The sequence below is a fragment of the Ammospiza nelsoni genome, chromosome 10 (assembly GCF_027579445.1).
Source record: "Ammospiza nelsoni isolate bAmmNel1 chromosome 10, bAmmNel1.pri, whole genome shotgun sequence".
Classification (NCBI taxonomy): domain Eukaryota; kingdom Metazoa; phylum Chordata; class Aves; order Passeriformes; family Passerellidae; genus Ammospiza; species Ammospiza nelsoni.
In genome coordinates this window covers 21,106,797-21,120,890 of record NC_080642.1, presented here as the reverse complement: position 1 = coordinate 21,120,890, position 14,094 = coordinate 21,106,797, and the positions used below count along the sequence as shown (strand labels likewise).

At 46.6% G+C, this 14,094-nt stretch overlaps 1 protein-coding gene across 1 annotated transcript in view; it reads left to right on the top strand.

The window, feature by feature from the left end:
* The first annotated feature begins 1,232 nt into the window (after positions 1–1,232).
* Positions 1,233–14,094, top strand: part of PAK2 (p21 (RAC1) activated kinase 2) — a 39,809-nt gene continuing 26,947 nt past the window's right edge. The window contains exon 1 of the mRNA XM_059479143.1: positions 1,233–1,383. The gene's annotated coding sequence lies outside the window, so the exon portion shown is untranslated. The remainder of the gene's footprint in view (positions 1,384–14,094) is intronic.

Here is a 14,094-nt window from a genome sequence, read left to right as displayed (position 1 = left end):
ACAGGAATGAAATGTTCAGGAGTTCTTGGCAAGAGACCACCACAAGGAGGGTTGGACACAAAGATCCCCCTTACTCATCCTTAATATGAGTAAGGAGGAAAGAAAAGGGGATGGGGCATTGAAGGTGCGTTGGGGATTAAGGCTTTTTGAATCACAAAGAAATGGGTATAAAAAAACCCCCAAAACAAAACAACAAAAACCAAAATAAAAAACCCTCCTTGGGGAGGGAGACAGAAGGGAGGGAGGGGGGTCAGGATTCTGCAAATGGAGCTGGAGCTGAGAGGGATTGGGTGTAGGAGGCCAAGGCAGCACAGAGAGGTGAGGAGGGATGGGGAGGAAGGCCAGGGAAGGGTGAAGCCACAAACCTGCTGTGGCTTCTCCAGGGGTGAATTAGCAGTGGCTGGGCTGAGTCAGAAAGGAAAAGCAAACGTGGGAAGAGCAGTGAAAGCATGGCTGTGCCTGCAGGGGATTGGGTGGGGGTCACTTGGGAATGGTGTTCCTGGAAAACGCGCACATCTGCAGGGACAGGGGTTCTGTGGCTCTGCAGAGCTTCTCTGAGAGTGAGGGAGCACACAGCACACAGGTGTTGGCTGGAAGCTGGAAATTGGGATGTGCCTGGAGCTGCAGGGAGGATTGGGGTGTGCGTGGATCCTTTCCCTGAGAGCTGGGGAAGGGGAGCTCCTGCTGTCCTGCTCCTTGCACAAGGAACATCAGATGTTGCTGCAAACTTGGGTGCACAGAGGAGTTGAGATCCAGCCCCCAGGGCATGTGGAAGCTTGGAGAGATCATGGAAGATTAAATGGACCACGGGAATTTTGGGGGAGAAGCCTTGAGGGTACATATGTGCTGCGTTCCTGCTGGATGTCTTGGAAGCTGTATTTCCAGCTGGAAGGGGCAGCACAGAGCTCTGTGTGTCCTGCTGCTGCCAGCAGAGGTGGGACCCTGGGCCAGGTGGGCTCTGAGAAGGACCCCAGGCTGGTGGCAGGAAGGATGGTTTGTTCTGAGCTGTATCCACACAGAAGATACAAAATGAGCCCCTTTCAGGGCAGGAGGGAGAGCTGAGCACAGAGGAGGAACAGGAACAGAGAAGCTGTGGCTGCCCCTGGATCCCTGGCAGTGCCCAAGGCCAGCCGGGGCGGACTACAACTCCCGTCATGCCCCGCGGTGACTCAGCTTCCGGCGCGCGGCGGGCGGTGCCCCCGCGGCAATGCTCCGCCCCGCCCCCGCCCCCGCGGGCTGTGGCCACGCGCGGCGGTTCCGCTTCCCCTCCGGCCCCGCCGCCGCCGCCCCGCCGGCTCCCGGTCCCGCCGCCGCCCCGCTCAGCCCCGTTCCTTCCGTCCGTCCTTCCGTCCGTCCGCCGAGGCGGCGGCGCCGCCCCACCCGGTGAGTCCGCTCACACCTGCCGGCCGCGCCCCCCGCCCTTTGTGCGGCCCCGGCCGGGCCGGGCCTGCGGCGGGCGCGCCCGGGTCGCGGATCGCCCCTCGCTGCTTCCCCCGCTGTCCTTCCGCTCCCTCCGCTCCGGCCCCGCTGCCCCCGCCCGCCCCGGCCGCGGCCCCGCCGCTCGGCCCCGCTTCCTGTGGGCCCCGCCGGCCCCGCCTCGCCCCCCGCCCCCGGGAGCGCCGCGCCGGGCGCTGCGGGCAGCGGGGCGAGCCCCGGGAACGGCGGGGACAGCGGCGGGAGTCAGTGCGGAGAGCCCCGGGGACAGCGGCGGGAGTCAGTGCGGAGAGCCCCGGGGACAGCGGCAGGAGTCAGTGCGGAGAGCCCCGGGGACAGCGGCAGGAGTCAGTGCGGAGAGCCGCGGTCGGGGCCCGGCCGGGGTTCCAGCGGGAGAGCCGCGCTCCGGGCCCCGCGCTGTCAGAGCCCGCCGGTCCCCGGTGCTGGCGGCCCCGCGTCTGTCCGTCCCTGCGAAAGCTGCTGCTGCTGCTCCCTGTGTTTCTGCCTGCTTTCCGTGGCTGCTTTCTGTGTTTATCCCAAAGGCCAAGCAGGATGGGTTAGAATCACAGAAATGCAGCATGGTTGGTATTGGAAGGGACGTTAAAGCTCATCCAGTTCCACCCCTGCCATGGGCAGGGACACCTTCCACTAGCCCAGGTTCCTCCAAGCCCCATCCAAACTGGCCTTGGACACTTCCAGGGATCCAGGGGCAGCCGCAGCTTCTCTGGACACCTGTGCCAGCACCCTCACAGAGAACAATTTCTTGTTATTATCTGTTCTAAATATACTCTTAGTAGTTTAACAGCAGTGGGGAGCGAGGAGAGTAAAGTTGGATGTAGCCTGGTCCATGTGGCAAGTGCCCAAAGGCTGCTTTGGGAGCAGAGAGTTCATCAGCTGCTTTCGAGGAGCAAGGTTGTGCTTTGCTGTAGCCAAAATAAACCAGCTCACCAGCTGCCCTACGGCCAGCAGTGTCTGGGTATGGAATATAAACATTGTTGTGGAGGTCCTGCAGTAATAGCAGTGTAAGGTGCAATTCAAACATGGTATATTGTGAAATTTTTATTGTTTCTGTCTTTTCAGGTTTTGCCTTTTTTTTTTTTTCTTGGTGGGTCTTTAATACTTCAAAAAGCAATGCCTGCTCTAGAGAGTCTGGGATTTGCTTTGCAGCTGGAGTGTCCTCATAATGTGAGTTCTGGGGTGGTATCTCCTTAAAAAAACTGAGATGAGCTACTTCAGTTTGTTCATTTCAGAGACAATAGTAATTAAATTTACAGGGATATTGGGCAGGCTGGTTAAAGCACATGTTACCAGGGAACTGGTTGGTTAGTACAGACTGAAATAAAATAGAAGGAAAGTAGAAATACAAAAATGCAAAATTGTTGTTTTACGAGCTTTTGAATAGAATCTTTGAGACAGTAAAAACATTTTAAACAAAATGCTCTGGGTAATGTATTTTAGAGGCAGGAAAAACCTCACTCTAAAGTTCACTGGTTGGATATGGCAGTTCTGGAGGGCAGAACAGAAATGCTTGAGGGAGGGTAACTTGGAATTTCTGTGCTAAGTTGCATATGGAATTTGGCTGGTCTTTGTACAGAGGTGGCTGTTAAAACAAAAATACCAGGCTGTTAACTGTGGAATATTGGCTCTGTCTGTATATTTTGCACTTTTTATCACCAGGCAGCTGATTCAGTGCATCTGAGGCTTGTGCTCTGCTGGGCAGCTGTTTGTCAGAGGCAGATTTACTGGGATGAGGTTTGTGCTGGGATACAGCTTGGACCTTTAACAGTGGGAGTTTATTCCTGCAGGCACCTGGGCTGGATGCTGGGCTAGGTGGGTGGATGATGCTCCAGCCATGTAAGGCAGCTCCAATCTCGGGCACATGTTAAATTAATACCCTTTTAAAATCCCAAGTTTTAAAACTTGGGTTGCTGTTGGTCAACATTCTGGTTGTGTTAAAAGGGGGAAATTATTCAAGCACCTTTGGTTTCAAAATAACTTCATAATTCAGGGTTTTGGTTGATGCTGCAGGTTTTGTTCTTGTGACAGGGACCCCAATGTAGGTCTGTGTGCTATTAGTAAGATTCTTCTGCTTCAGAGCTCTCACATCTGTCTTGGGTTGGTTTTGTTTGGGTTTTCCCTCCTTTTATCTGTTCTGTGCATGAGGAGGTTTGTGTGCTCTGAGGTTTGTGCCAGTGTTTTCTGCTTGCTCACAACACGGGCAGCTCCTGAGTGCCTGTGAAGCAGCTCTTTGTTCTGCAAACAAGCCCCAGTCACAGAGGCTGCTCTGCATGGCCCAGCCCAGGGACAGCACCAGCACAGCTCCCAGTCCTGCCTCCCACACCGGGACAGCCTTTGGGAGGGAGCTGAGCGTTCCAGGAGGCCCTGGGGACACGGAGCAGAGGCTGGTGCTGGGGAAGGAGGGGACATGAGCAGCCAGGCACCTGCTGTGGGTTACACTCATCCTGGCCACTGCTGCCAGCTGGGAGGAGGCAGAAGTAAGGTGGAGGTGGATATTTTGATTTTATTATTCCCCTTCTTCCTCTTTCTTTTCTTTCTTTCTCTTTCCTTCTTTCCTTCCTTCTCTCTCTCTTTCTGTCTTTCTCTCTCTTTCCCGGAAGCATGATCAAAGCAAAGGCACTCCTTGGGGCTGGGATTGATTCAGCAAGGCTGTACCATGCTCCATTTTCAGTTTCCATGCAGGTACCTCCCTCCTAAATCTGAATTCACAGAGTGACCAGGTTGGAAGAGACCTTAAAGACCATGAAGTCCAGCCCAGCCCCAACAGCTCAACTCAACCCTGGCACCCAGGGCCACATCCAGGCTTGGTTAAACACACCCAGGGATGGGGACTCCACCACCTCCCTGGGCAGCCATTCCAGAACTTTATCACCTTTCTGTAAAAAACTCTCTCCTTATATCCAACCTCAATTTCCCTTGGCAGAGCATGAGACCTCTGGTTGTGTCAGTGCTGCTGGAGAAGGAGCCCAGCCCCAGCTGAGCACAGGCACCTTTCAGGAGCTGCAGAGAGTGATGAGGGCACCTGTGAGCCTCCTTTTCTCTGAAAAAATGTATCTGGAGGCTGTGCCCTGGCCTTGGAGGGCACAGTGTCCTCTCAGAGAGGGACTGAACCTGTGCAGGTGCCTTGCCCTGGCTGCCACCTGCCCTCCCAGAGATAACCACCCAGCTGGGTGCCAGGCTGAGCTGCCAGGCTGGCTCCAAGGAAAGATAAAAGTCCAATTAATGCCGAGCTGGATTGGTTCTGCCTCTTGGCAAGGGCAGTTTGACCAGGAAGGCTCCATGGAGGAGGCAGAATCTCCTGGCAGCTCTCAGGAGGAGGTGGGGAAGAGAAGAGTCCAGAGTGCTCACCTGGGGGCAAAGGACAAGGAGCCCTTGGGCAGGGCTCTGGTTCGTTTTAGCAAGGAAACTCTGCAGTGTTCCCTGGAGGATTCTTATCGTGCTCTGCTTTTCTGTGTCTCGAGCTTGATAAGCTTTTGAAAGCTCTTATTTGCATTTAAATGCAGGTGGTAAGAGGTAGTAGAGCTTGCAGGTGAGAAGAAATCTCCTAGTGACCCACAAGGTGTGAAGTGCAAATGGAGCTTAGTTCAAGCCTTATTTCACTATTCAGGGTTTGTGAGAACTCAGAGCATGATTTTACCTAAAGCTGTTAAAGTTGTTTCCTTTAAAGGGCAAACACACATTTCAGTGTTTGTATTTTCACTGATGTAGTGGGCAGTGTCTGCCGCTGAGAGCTGGAAATGCAGGTTTTGGTCCTGGTTCTCTATCTGACTTGCTGGTTTTTTAAGTGGATCATTCTAAATGTTTTCTCAGCTTCTTTCTGTTTTCTCAGCTGGAAATGGGGATTAACCAGGCTTTGAAAATGTCTCACCTGGCAGGCAGGGATTTAAGTGTTAAGAAGATGATTTAAAACTGAGTTTCAGTTTTTCTGTTGAGATAAATTTTGATTCGATACCCTGTGAATTCATAGGAATTCCTTGTGCTCTCTAAAAGTTACAGTACATTGAAATGCTCCAAAAATTGGTGAGGCAGCTCTTTACCTTCAGGCAAAGCAAGTGGATTTTGAAATTCTCAGATGGACATATCTAATTTATATTTATGAATTTGAAAATGCTTTTAAAAATCTTCACTTCAATCTCTAATAATGTATTTGTGCTTAAAATTGTTTGTATGAATACATTTTACTTGGGATATAGAATATTTTTAATACTCATGGAAGTACTGGGGGCTTTGTATAATTGATTGTTTCCCAAAAGATCTGAGCCCAGCACTGGTGTTGGTGTAGCCCAAAGCTGAGTGATATTTGCACCTTAGATTGGGGCTGTTCTCTCAGCTAATTAGCAAAAGTTGTTTTATATCTTGAAAGGAATTATTTTGATAAGAAAGGTTTAATTATTTTTATTTCTGTAGTTTGATTTAACACAGAAAGAGCCAGCATACTGGGGCAGTGGTGAGTGTGATTTAAGTGGTGCTCAGTGTTGTGAGAGGGATTTAACATCATGTGAGGGCAGCTGGCAGGTGTAGTAAGGAGTGGAAATACACTAAAAACTTTTTCCAGTTCAACTTCTACTTTTTTTTTCCCCCCCCTAAAGTTTTCTGCTTCCTGTTTTAGGTGCTGGACTTTTGACTCAGTGTGTACCCACTGTCAGCTTTCCCACAGCTTCTTTAATGAGTAAAATTAGAGTTATCTGATAGTGTGGGGTTTATTTTAGAAATGGGATGTTTTCTACTCTACGTTGCATTAGTTTTTCATTTACAGTCATTTTACAACTGCTTTAGCTAGCAGAGGTATCTCCTGGACAAAAGCAAGAAAAAACTGCTTCTGGAGGAGGATTTTTAAAGTCACCTTTGAATATTTAACCCATTTCCTTTTGAAAAGGTCTCCAGTAAAGTGAGAACCTGGAAGAATTGACAGTATCTTTCCCCTAAGCCTGTCTGCAGCAAAAGGCTGTTTAAAGGGATCTGGGGATTTGGGCTCCAGGCAGGACCTGGCTGGGCAGATTTCTGTGGAAAAAGTTCATTGGCAGGGGCTTCAGCTTGTGAGTTATCTGCTTTACCCTGAAAAATAACCAAAATAATAAAATAAACCCAAATAAAATCACCAAAATAATACAATAAAAATATCTTAATGTTTGAAAGTGAGCAACTTCTAAAATTCAAAACCATTACTTAAAAGGTAAAATTGGTATTTTCTACTTGTATTAAATAAGCTGAATGCTTGGGATTTTACCAGGACATTAAATCCACCTGCTGGCATTAATGGAGACACAAATACGTGACCATGAATTTGTTACTTGGGGCCACCTGGGCAGGTGGCAGCAGCCACAGTTTGGGTTTTGCCCTCCTCTGGCCCCAGTTATTCCAGCCATCCCAAAGTCCCTCTGTGGGGATCCACATCAGGGAATTGACAGCTGGAAAAGGAATTCCTGATGTTAAACTGGGTTTGGGAATGTTGCTGAGTGATCTGACACGAATTCTCTGTAACAGCCTGGGAGTGTGTCTGGATTTCTGCTCCTCCTGCCTTTTTCAGGTGTTTGCTGAGCTTTTGGGAATGCTGCTTCAGATCAAACACACAAAAATGAGCAGGATCTCACAAAACACCACCATGGTTTTCTGTGGCATAGCAAATAGGTCCCTAATGTTGTTAAGTGATTTTTGGCTTTGAAACAGCCTTTTATTTCCAATGTGTGAAGTGCTAGCTGTCGCTACTATAAAAATAAATTATGTGAAATCTTTGATTTGTCAGAGCTGGGGCATTATCACCAAGTGTGAAATATTTTCTGCTTTTACCCCTTCAGTGGAAAAAGCAAAGAGGAGAGTGAAGTTGGGGATTTTCAAAGCTCTTTAGCAGCAAGAACAGTTAAATTTCATCTGATGCCAACGTGCTAAGGCTCTTTGATACCAGTGCCCAAGCTTAGGAATTAATTCTTTGTGGTGAAGAGAGCCTTGACTGCTGCAGCCTGGAAGTTCAGGCAAGCATCTCCTTCTGATTTTTGGGATTTTGCAGTAACCAAAGTATGTGTTAGCTGAGGGCTCATTGCTTTTTCTTTTCAGCCCTTTTGGGCCTATTTACAGGGATTTTATATTTTATAGATATATTTTTAGAGGGAATTGGTGTTGAGATTTTTAGATGTAGATTATTTTCCCAGGTAGCTGCTGGAAATGAAAAATAAAAAAATCAGGATAGTTCAGTAGAGCTGGTTTGGGTGGTTTCTTCACAAGCAGGGCTCTGTGTTTTAATGTGTGGTTGTGATGCCTTTTATTTCCTTGTTCATTAATAATTATTCTATTGTAAAATATTTTACTTCTGAGAGGCATAATTCTCATTCTCCTTGGCTTGTTGTGTGCATGCTGGAAAGTCTTTTTGCAGCACAAGGAAATGTACTCAGTCTTGGTAAACCTGGATGGAGTTTTGCTGTGGAAAGTTAAGAAGTTAAGATTTCTGGTCAACCTATACATCCACATCAATCTGACTGCAACTTGGAACATCTGATATAATAAAGTTTTAGTGTTTTAAAAGAATTAAATGAAGGGTTAGGGAATAAGCTGGAAGAATGAAGGATAAGTGAAAATACTGAGATGAAATGATTTTTAATTTGGTTTAATTTGTGGTAGTGATGACTGTTACTCCTGCAAAACAAAATTTTTACTAACACCATCAGGATTTAAATTACTTTTTTTTTTTCATTCCCTCATTGCTGCTAAGAGATACTTGACAGACGCATGGTTGGCACTGAGTTTTATCTTGTAACACTTTGGGCAGGGCTCCTTGGAGATCTCTCTTGCTCTGGGATTGAAGATCTTTGGCTGTAAATCTTTGGCAGCACCTTTGTGCCTGCTCGTGCTTGGCTGAGGGACTGATGGTGGATGCACTTCACTTCCTCAGCACTTCCAAAGCCCATGGACCAGAGTGAGATGCAGTTTCCTAAATTTAAACACATCTGAACTGGAGAATTCTTTGTTTCCAGGATCTTGGTCAAGATTTGAAGTAGATGTGACTTTCATTCTACACACAAGCGACCATGTATCCTGCACTAGTGGAGCAGCTTTTGCTGCCCAACCCTGAAGGTTTGGGCAAATAAAGTTATTTTGTCAAATAACTTGTCAATAATCCTCAGCACTTGGGATCTTTATTTCCCTTTATCTTGGCCATGTTTTTAATTTCCTAAATGAGATGAGGATGCCGTCAGTGCTTTGTTTTGGTTTCTCACTCACTGCCTCTGCTCTCAAACCTGGCTGTGGAAACCCAGCATGGTTTGGGTTGGAAGGGACCCTCCAGCCCATGCAGTCCCACCCCCTGCCAGGTGCAGGGACACTTCCCAGTGTCCCAGGTGGCTCCCAGCCCTGTCCAACCTGGCCTGGGACGTTTCCAGAGGGATGGGGCAGCCTCAGCTGGTTGGCAGTGGATGATGGGGCATTCCCCGGTGGGACAGGCTGGTGGCAAGGGGCTGCTCAGACTGATGCTCTGTGGGTTTTATCTTTGCTGCCAAGTTTAATAGAGATCTTTATCTCTTGTTTTACTCTATTGAAATGGCTTACTGAAATTTGCTTCCTGTTTTCTTAACAATTGAAAGGACCTGAGAAAATTTTCCTTTAGATGACAAACTTTTGGAAAGCTGACCAGTTCTAAAGGTATGACCTTCTTCCCTAGTTACAATAAAATTTATGAGGAGAATAATTTTTTTAAATTAAAAATATAAGCATGTGGATTTTCATAAACACAAAAAGTGTAAGCCTTCCATGTTCATTTGTTGCAGCAAAATTGTTTTATGCCCTTGTTTCTGTGTTCACCCTTGCTGGTGGCAGCTCCTGGTATTGTGAATTAAAAAGAGGAAGATTTGGAAGGCATCAAATTGTTGTGCTGGGTGATGTGAGTTGCCCCATGTGGTGGCTGCAGTGTCATTGGGATGGTACCAGCTTAGTGGGAGGACTCTGTTAAATGGGTTTTTGGAGCTGGGACGTGGCCCAGGATTTGCTTGGGCTGCTGTTTGTGTTCTTCTGGCTGAAGGAATGGATTATTGGTGCTGCCTCCCTCACCCTCCTGTGATCAGGGCTCAGTGAGGCTGGAGGTGAAGGCAGTGCTGTGGTGTCTGATGTTTTTCCATAATTATCATCATGCATCCCTTGCAGTGGAATTAGACCCCTCAGATTAGTGCTGTCTCTGTTATTTCTATTAAATTAAACTGCTCTAATTTGTAATTGGGGTGGTGTCTGTGTGTGAGGACATCATGGACAGACACCTCAGTGTTGTCACCTCACTGAGTTTGTGTTCTGTGGCCGTCAGACATTGCTCTTGGAGATCTGTTTTATATTAATTCAGTCTCACTCTCACAGATATCTTCATCTGCTTTACAATTGCACAGCTGTTATTGGGGCAAGATAATAAGGTGGAGCAAGGACTCAGAGCTGCATTCTTTTGGTGTGTGAATGCCTGGGCCTCATGAAAATGCATTTTCTGGAGCTTTACTCCTGCTCTGTCATATTTCACTCAAATCTTCTAATTCTGCCTATAGGAATGCCATTCATTGTTTAATGAACAGGCACAGTTACCTATGCTTATGTGTTAAACTCAGGATTTGTACAACAATATCAGTAGATTTTTTTCAAGTCTTTTGCAGCTTTCTAAGTGCAATATTATGTTTTGTCAACTGTTTCAATATTATTTTAACTTGACAGCTTCCTTTGGAAGCTCTTGAGATTCCCAGGGTGCTGGTTGTAGTTTTCACAGGCCTTCTGTCTATTCAGTTAATAACTGTGTTTTTCATTTTGTATTTTTATTTTTTAAAGAGTATTTCATTCCTGAGCTGTAAAATTAGTTTTTGTGGCTGTGGTGCTGCTGCATCCTATATAAACAGCCATGGTTAGTAACTCCCTCAGTGTACTAATATTGGTGGGATGTATTAAATCACTTTGAAAATTCAATTTGTTTAACCACTCACAATTGGTGTTTAAAGCATTGTACATTTATTTAAATATCTATGTTTAGGGCATTTTTATAATACATTTGATTTTCAAATTGTAAGTAGTGTATGGGATAGTCATCACAAATGTTGGGGCTTTTCATATTTTTTCTCTACTAACTGACTCCTGTACTTGTCCTGTAGGCTTGGCAAAAATCAATTTCTACATCAGCATAAGAATTATTTAAATATTTTGAATTATTATATAGTTTCAGGCTTTTTCTGGCTATTTAATCTATTTTGATGTGTAGCGTGTGTACAGTTATAGTTGGTTTGGATTTGTTTTCTTTGGCACTTCAGATAAAAACCTGTTTATGGGCAAGAAGAGTGAGAGATGTAGTTTTACAAGGAATGACTTAAAAAAGAAAAATCAGAAAGTTAGTTTAAAAACTCATTCTGGCAGCCAGCATTTTCAGTGGAAATTGTTATTTCCAGTGTCCAGATGGGTGCGTTGGCTCCCTGAAAAGCACACAACAACATTATCCCAAATTTCAGGGAATTTGCTGCATTAAGCTGTAAGTGAATGCGTTGCTTATATGTGTGCAAGTAATTTTAAAGTAGGAAATCTGTAAGAGCACAAAAGGAAAAGTCTGGTAGTGTCACAACAGGAGTGCTGGGGTGTGAACTGCTGTAAGTGATTTCCAGAACACCTCTGCCTTTCTCATTGCCCCCCTTTTTAAAGCAAAACATGATTACAGTATTTAGTTTTTCTGTTGAGGAATCCAGGTCTAATGTTCAGAATTGTGTCTGAGCATTCAGGATAATTTGAATTTGTGGCTGTTGTGCTTTGCACTTTTTTACTGTTTATTTTGTCTTGAAATAATGGGGAAGGAGTTGCCTGGGCTGCAGAATTGGTTGTATACCTCATCTAGGTATTCCACTTCTCATGATAGACCTAAACATGCCAAGAAAAAACAAAATAAGGGCTTGTGTCCTTATATAAAATCTGTAAAACTTCAAACCTCAGCAGTGTAAGGAAGATGTCCTGAAACACTCAGTGCAAAAATGTGAGTGAGGTTTCACCACCAAGCTCTGAGAATATTTTAGTAAGATCTGATTTCATCCTGAGCTGCTGTTGGCAGGGAGATATATTGGGATGATCCTTCCTGTGTTGCATTCTCATTTAATGAGAAGATCCCACTGGGAATATCCAGCTCCAGAGTCCTCAGCAGAAGAAATGTGGACCTGTTCAAGTAAGTCCAGAGGAGACTGTGGAGATGCTCCAAGGGCTGGAGCTTCTCTGCCCTGGGCTGGGAGAGCAGAGAAGGCTCCAGGAAAGACCTTCCAGTCTCTAAAGGGGGGTTACAAAAAGGAGGGAGGGGCTTTTTACACAGTACAGTGAGGAGTGGTTTTAGGATAAAAGAGGAGAGATTTGAATGGGATAATATTGGGAAGAAGTTCTTCCTTCTTCCAAGGGTGCCCAGAGAAGCTGTGGCTGCCCCTGGATCCCTGGAAGTGCCCAAGGCCAGGCTGGACAGAGCTTGGAGCCACCTGGGACAGTGGAAGGTGTCCCTGGCCATGGTGGGGATGAAATGAGCTGAGCTTTATGGTCCCTTCCACAAACAGCTGTCCCAGCTATCAGCAGTGAAATTCCTGGTGCAGAAGTGGGATGCTGCAGGGAACCCAAGTCCTGTAGAAGTTTCCATGTGTGAAGAAGCCAGTGTGGTCTGTTGTGACACAAATGGAATAAAGCTGTCCCAGGAGGAATGGTATCTAATTTCTGTGTGGTGCTGCTGAATACACTGGAAATGAGCTATGTCCACCAGAGCCATCTCTGGAAGGGGTTTGGTTTTGCCATGCTCAAGTGCTTTTGGTATTTTCAGCTCCTGCATTTGATCTCTTGAAGCCTTTGGCCTCTCTCTGCTGGATTTGTGTCCCGTGTGGGTTTGAGAAAGGAAGCACCTTGAGCTTGTGTCATGCAGGGGTTTCAGCAAACTGGTGAACCTTCCCCAGGGGCTGTGGCTAGCTGGTCGGCATCTGTACTGGTGTCCCTCGGGATTTCCCCCTGTGGCATTTTGTGGCAGGTTGGCACTCCTGTAAGAAGAATCAAGGTTTGGCCTCAGGACTGCTGTGCCAAGCTGAAGTTCCCACTATCCTCTGGTTCCTGTGGTTGGAGCAGCCTTGGGCAGCCACTAGAGAGAAACAAAGAGCTCTATTCTGAGTGCCTGTGAAAAAGAGAGCTCTTCTGGAGGGAGATGTTTCATTTTCCCCTTTGTCTTCTCCCTTGTTACTCCTTTTTCCCTTAGCTGACATTTGACAGCTCTTCCAGTGTGATGGGGGAGTACCAGCTCCCTTAACCTTGGATTCTTTCTGCTTCTGCCACCCTCATACACACTTCATGTTACCTCTGCTTTTTCCACTTACCTCTAATCTGGATGAGAAAGCCATGACCTTGTGTTACCATTGCCCAATAATATTTCTGGAGGTTAAAAGAAAAGCTTAAAAAGCACTTTCATTCTGTGTTGGCATTACTGGTGACCCTTCAGCACTTTGCCAGCAGTCTGAGGTTTTTAGAGCTCTGTTGCGTGGTGAATCTCCAGGTTAAAGAGCTGGGAATGCTCTTATTAACACAGAAATGCACCAAACTCTACAGGTGCCTCATGTGGGGCAGCCTTTAGTCAAATAACTTTTGCTCTGGAATGTGTGGTCCCTCCCTGCCTGTAAATGTCAGCTTTAATTAAGAGAGAATCTCAACAATGAGATGCAAACCTTCTTTTTTAATTTTCATGTAAACTTTCCATACTTGCCCTTTTCCCTATTCTCCTTTGATCTTTAGAAAACCTCAGCTATAAAAATAAAGACTGAGAAGTGTCTGCTAGGTGGTGAAATATGAGTAAGCACAAACACCCCGACTCGAGTCGTGGATTTGCATGTGCCGCCGGCTGCCTCGTCTGCCTTTAGTTGACTCAGGATTTTCAGCAGGCAGAAGAAAGATAATTTCCTTGTTCATTGCTGAACAGGCTGGTTCAAACACCTTGGAGCACGTGTTATCATGATGCATCTTTGCACAATGGTTCCTTGAAGGAAAACTCTGGCTGCGGGCTGGATAAAACAGAGCGTGGCCTGAATTTGGTGGGTAGGAGGCAGCTCCCCAGCCCTGGGGCCCAGGCTGGGAATGGATCCCTTGGATCCCTCTGGTTTCATTTCTCCTCCACCAGGCTCCTCAGATCTCTGTATTCCTGCAAGGGCTGCCTCAGAGAAAGGTGAGATTGGTGTTTGTGTCCATCAGCACATCCCTCTGCCTTGTGTCTGTGTGCTGCTCTCATCAGCTGCCTTCCAAAGTGAGTTTTCCTGCCACATTTAGGGGAAATCAGGGAAATCACTTCTGAGGCCCATCTGGTGCTGTCACCTGTGGTGTTTGAGGTCTTTCAGAAGCAGTAAAGCAGAGAAGAGGTTCCTGGTTTGCTGGTGGTGAAATGCCACCACGGTTCAGCAGAGCCACATTTGTTTCATGAAGCAGAAGTGATGACTCGGGTGGGCGTTGGGTGCTCTGCAGGGTTCAGGGGACAAGGTGAAGATGAATCACTGCTCACAGGTGGCCCCAGTTTTCAGTGACCCAAACATCATTCATTTGCTATTACTAATAGCTAATAACTTACTGGTTTTTACCAGGACTCTTGCACATCTGGGCCAACTCAGATTTTCCCTGTTTATTTTTTTCAGCCATGATCCTCCTCAAAAGACT